The sequence below is a fragment of the Gymnogyps californianus genome, chromosome 15 (assembly GCF_018139145.2).
Source record: "Gymnogyps californianus isolate 813 chromosome 15, ASM1813914v2, whole genome shotgun sequence".
Classification (NCBI taxonomy): Eukaryota; Metazoa; Chordata; class Aves; order Accipitriformes; family Cathartidae; genus Gymnogyps; species Gymnogyps californianus.
The window spans coordinates 16,302,422-16,308,790 of NC_059485.1; positions in this window are offsets into that span (position 1 = coordinate 16,302,422).

Below are 6,369 nucleotides of genomic sequence, written 5' to 3' on the forward strand. Positions count from 1 at the left end.
AGTGTACTTCTAGAAATTAAAGCTGGATTATAGAATATAAAACAATGTATAAAACCAGCAGCTATTATACTGTTACGTTAAGCTATATATTTTCTCATCTCACTGAACTGGCCTGAAGAATTAATATTAAAAATAGTTCTTTCAATAGTTATTTCTCATTTATTTTACCTTTTCTTGAAGGAAAACTTTAATTATTAAAGTTACCCCAAATAAATTCACACACAATTTGGACAAGAGGGAAAAATTATCTCAAGCGACTATCACTGTAGTTTTTCCAGTGTTGTCAAATTATGCCTTTGCAGACACAGGTAGCCAGCTCTCACTAACCCAATGAAAGAATGCTAAATATAATCAATTAATGGATGAATAGATCCAGAAACACACAGTTTCATGTTGTGGAAAGAACACCATCTATCACATCACTGAAGAATACGTGTGTCTGAGAAGGTGGAGTAAGAGAATTGCAAAGGCTGGAGACTTGAAAAAGAGAGATACACTAGAAAAATCAGCTTAGAGAGATTCGTTTTATTTTCTTCATAGCATGAACTTTAAGAAAAGTATTTTCCACAGGACTGTTCCAGAGGAACTGTGGTAAACAGGAAATGGCAAACTTCAGTTCCAGTCAGATCAATACGTGTGATGTGGGTCAACTCTATAGACCAATTATGTTAATTTACCTACTGTCACTCAATAACTGCATTAAAAAATAGAATACATTGGATTCACTACAGAAATAATTTGGAATTAGGATGACATCCTGAAAAACACTGATCCCAAAACAAATAAACCCAGGACTAACCTGAACTGTAGTTAAAAAGTGCATGATAGGATTTTGTATATTTTTCTTAGGAACATCTGTGGTGTAATCCAGATTTCACCCATACTGGTAATCCTGGCACAGGTGAGTTTATTGATCTCAATGGTTACTGATTGGAGAAAGTGACAGTAGAGTCGCCCCTTTAAGTTTGGTCTGTTTAAAAGAAATTATAATTAAAAATAGTGCAATTTGCAATTTTCCACAGATAGAGTAAGTTTAAAAAAGTTTAGAACACAGTAATATTAACATTAACCATTGCTAATGCTGTTAGATGCATCTGCCTCATGTTTTGCAGGGAGCACACCAAAGGCCACCAGTCACTAAAGGTTTATTAAAATAGATTTATTAAAATAAACTATTAATCTAGAGGTATACGAGCTCTGTACTACAAATGATCTCTTTACTACCTCTTTACTCAGCACGAAGGTTTGAAACAGAATAAATGAGGTTTTGAAAATAATATTCTCTGATGCCCATTTTTCTCTTGCGAAGATGTATCCTTTACTTCAGTCTTTCCTTCTACTCCCATAGCTTTCAGGCTTTTCAAATTGAGTAAGCCCATAAGGTATTTCCCAGATAGGAAAAATCTTTCCATTGCTTCTGAGGCATAGTCATGGACCTGTTTTGCAGTCCAAGGAGTCTGCCTGCCACTCTGGCATCTCCCCATGCTGGATCCTCCACCTCTGTCCTTCCTCCCTCCCTCCTTGCCTGGCTGCCTGTGGGAAGCTCCACGCTTTGGAAGGGAAATGTCACCCCAGGGAGCACACACAGGTCTCAGGGGCACACAGTGTTCTGCTCCTTTCAGAGCATCTAACTTGATCGGAGGACAGTCCTAGGACCTGGATACCAGAAAATCTTCCCAATCACACTCTTTTTAACTACACAGTAACAAATAAAAATCAAAGAGCTTACACTATCTTTCACATTTGTACAACAACTATCCCTCACACATCCTGTAGGAGTTGCAAGGAATTTGAAGGGATAGTCTACAGTATCTCATTTTTCTCAGTCAATAAAATATAGCCGATGTTCCTTTCACATAACTTCAGCAGTCTTTTAATTGATTTTTGTATAAAGCCATTTCTTGTGGCTATACAAATGTATTTACATATCTTAGAGCTAGGAAACACTCTGACAAATAGCAGAATTGTCAAAACATTTAGATTTCAGGGGGACTGAAACTGTGACCAAGCTTGGCAAATAGCTCAACAAGAAGGGAGAAAGCTTCTGAGATACTGAAATATTTCAAAATTTAAAAAGAAAGCAGCTTTCACACTCATTTTTTGTTTAATACTTGACCTAGAAAAATAACCACATTATACTCAAGTCCCTGTGACCATGGCTGATGACACAGCCATTCATGACAATGACTTCTCATATACTTTCTTTCAAGACTCCTCACTCATTCAATACCTGGAATAAATAGCACCCAGCTAATTTGCAGATATTTTGTATCCTATTTCTCTCTTGCTGTTCAGTGTTTGGCTGTGCATATTCTTATTTTTCAAAATCCTGCTCTGAAGACACCGAGTTATTTGGGCCGTTTTTTCTATTATAGGCAACACTGCAGCATCCAAGCGCAGGAACACACACAAGGCAGAACACTGTCTGCTCTGCTGAAAGACTTTTCATTTTTCTTTTCACACAGAATTTTTCTTTTTCACACAGAAGTTTTCACACAGAACACTGTCCACTCTGCTGAAACAGTTTTTTCTTTTCACACAGAAGTTTTCTTTTTCACACAGACATTTTTACGATCAGTTACAATTTAGATACCAAAGTTGAACTGAAAAATTCAGACACATTTGTTTTTGAAAACATACAGGATTTGATTGCTGTTCTTAGGGTGAATAAAAACTACATTTCCATATGTTCAAAACACAGTTTCTGTTCTGCATTGTACTGAGATTCTCTAGTGTTTTCTTTTGCAGGCTTCCCTCGTAGGTACGACTAAATGCTGAGTAACTTTTCATCCCGCAGAAAGCTCGTAACTCTACTTCTTCCCCTCCTCACCTCAAAACACCAGCAGCACTACCCTGAAATAAAGACGCCCACTGAGAAGACCGCGAGGCGTGTGAAGTAACCGCGGAGTGTCTGAGGGGCTTCCGCGCCCCCGGGCGGCGTGTGTGGAGGGACCAGGCGGCAGGTCTCGCGAGAGTTGGGCGGCGAGCGCGGGGCGGTGCCGGCGGTCGCCGCGGGCGGTTTAAAAGGCGGGAAGCCGAGACGAGCCGCTGCTGTTGCCGCTGCCGCGAGGAGCGCGAGGCTTGCGAGGTACGCGGGGCTGTGTGAGGGGGTTTGTGGGCGCCGGCGGGCCGGGTGCGTGTGGAGGGACCGGGCGGCGGGCTGCCGGCTCGCCGAAGGGCGGGCCAGAGCGGGGCCGTGCCGGCGGTCCCCGCGGGCAGTTCGGAGCCTGGGAAGCCGAAGCTGCCAGCGGTAGTGGCTCCCGCATGCTGACAGGACTGCGAGGCTTGCGAGGTGCCCGGGGTACGGGAACGCTTGCTATCATGAAGTTGTTTCGCTTGTGAATGGAGGTGGTTTGTAAGAAACTTGCACTGAACAGAAAACTTCATACAGCAAAACAGGTCAATACTGTTATATTACTCAGTGGCAATTCATATGAGAGTTCTAAAACATTATACTTGTCAGAGCCTTTAAAAATATTTACCCCCCCTCTCATAAATGGGGATAGAGGCACAGAGTGACAGAAGTTCACAGTAAGGACAGGAAGAGACCTGTCTCCTGAAGTGAACTTTAATATTTTATACTTATTTAAATATAAGAATTCTTAGCCTGTTTCCAAAGTCAAGATTTAATATCTGGTTGAGTCACTTCCACTTTTTTCATTGCTTCTTTCTTGCTTCCTCCTCCAGCACTGCCAGAGAACCCTCATACTCTTTTGGGGTTTTCTTTGAAAGCACTCATTCTCTGAAGACTTGGTAGAGAATGGAAAGGTGGGGAGAAAAGAGAATTCTACTTTTGTTCTTTATGTGCTGCTAAATTATAGTGCCTGGGGGACAGTTATGTGATGCAAATTAACACTGATGGGAATTATGGGGCTGTAGTCTTCCACAAGTTTGAGAGTTTAATACTTAACATATATTTTATCATAAGTTCTGGTGTTATTTTTTATTATTCCATATTTTCCCTTGACATCAAAGCTCAGATAAAGCAAATCTAGTAAAACGTGTAGATAATGATATTTCACCTCAGTTTTACAGACTAACTACCATAAAGGGTATATACCCTGGCGTGGAAAAGGGAATGTACAAATATCAGAGAAACTTAGAAATTCTCTGAAGGTAAACCAAAGGGAAAAAGGAACACTCTTTTCCCAGTAGCATCACAATAAAGCAACCCAATCAAGTGCTTGATCACTACAAAACAGTAGTCTTAAAAGTTTTTAACAATTTGTAACCTCATCTAGCTCCACTGAAACTAAAATCCTCTCTTCTCAAATACTCCCATATGTCAGATCCTTTCTGACTGCATGTAAACTCATCAGATGCAACACCGAAATCCTGGTATTCCCTCCATCACTTCCTGGGTAAATGCCCTTACGGCTGGGACTATTAAAGACAGACATCTCAAAGATGGTGTCAAGGAACAGCAAGGGGTCGAGCACAATAACACAGCGGAGGCAGTGGCTGCAATGACACATTTAAAGGAAGGTAGATTTCCCAATGCTTAAGACACAGGGTCCCAGTTTGAGCCTGGACCTGAGGTCACCTAACAGCTAGTGTCTGAATAATTCTAAGGAAGAGACTAATTATTTGTTCAGACGGTGTCTCAGGGCAGCTGAAACAAGTAGCTCGAGATCTGGCTTAAACGGCTACAAATCCCCAAATTCCAGTCCCAGAGTTTGTTAGCTATGAGATACTCTGACTGAAACATAGTGTGTCCAGGAGTAGTAAGGTACAGACTACTTGTTAGTATAAATTAAACAGTTTGACTGAAGGAGACATTCATATAGCTCCTTTGCTCATCCTCATACACTATTTTGTCTAAAATGCAGTAGATCATGTACTGAAATGGTGTTCAAGAGAAAGATGGATGTGGCTTAGTGGACTATCCCTGCTATTAAAGTACTATAGGAGTACTGTGTTTGTACAGATACTATGAACAATGAAAGAAACAAAATATGTTTTGAGAAAAGGTCATGTGAACTGAAGCATTAGTAGCTATGGAACAGTAGCAAAACACAAATACAACTTGCAAACCTTATGTCCTGCTTTTAGAGACTTACACCAGCATTGGTACTCAAGGCTAAAGCTAGTCTAAGAAATGGGACTTTACCATCTGCTGCAAGTGAACTTGAACCCTGTTAAAATGAGCCTTTTCCATGGTGCGTTACTAATTCTCACTGACACATCACCTTCCACTGCCATTTGCTTTAGTTTAAATTGGGAATCAAGCTTTCAGATCAAAATGGCAAATGTAATTCCACTGCTCTGATACAAATCATTAGACAAGCAAAAGGCATTTGCCTTTTCCCATGTTTTAGGATTATTTTACTTCAGAGAAGTAGAATTGTCATGTCCAGAGTGGATGTCATACATGACTATGTGTATGTATCAAAGGAATTCCTCTCTTCCGGAAGACCTTATGTAACAGACTAATTGAAATATTTCTAGGTAGATAAAAGGGAATTACACACCGTGATTTATGGAGAAGAAGCAGGTTTGTTTAATCACTGTAGTTTTTTAAGTCATTACATTTCTTGCGATCCACTGAGCAAACCTATTTGCATAACTAGGTTTTAAATGCAAATTAGATAAAGAATTTTACTAAGTGGATGATTTGTACAATACAGCCTCTAGGTCTCTTGCAGAATTACTTTGAGGGAATGTTTCTTTAATTATGCTGAAGGCCGATTACCCCATTACAGCCACATTGTTTTGTGGATTGCATATAATTTTGCTGTTTCCAAAGATTCCCTGCCATAATTCTGAAGAAAATGCAAACAGCAAGCAGACACTTGAGACACATTAAGCAAGAGATGAAGATGCTTTAGTGAATTCAATTTAAGCTGCAACATTGAAGTGATTTTGTTGAATAAAACATAATGCAATAATGAGCCTGTGTATGTCAAGTCTGCGGAGAAGATAATAGCTGGAGAGCTAGCTTTCCTTTCCTCTTTTCTAGACTCTTCTTTTCTTAGACTCATTAGTCAGAGACAACGCTGCAAACAGAAATCTTTTCTAGTACATGCTTTACTTCAGTTTAAGTATATTCCCTACAGTTGTATTTCACAGTTGAATAAAGTGTTAAAGGAATTAATTTGTCAGCTTCACAGTAGCACTAATGAGATTACACACTACATATTGTTTTAGCCATTTATGCCTGATGTTAGGGATAACACAATGTATAGATCACTCTAGATCACTTGGCGATGTTTGCTGCCTTTTTAGAGAAGGAATATTTACAAATTTATGCAATTAAGGGAAAATAAAATTTCAGTTGTACTCCGTACAGTTTTCCTCGTTCTGCTTTCTGACATCCTTCTTCTCTTTATAGATAACTACACTGAATGCAACAAGGCCATGAGCCTGTTA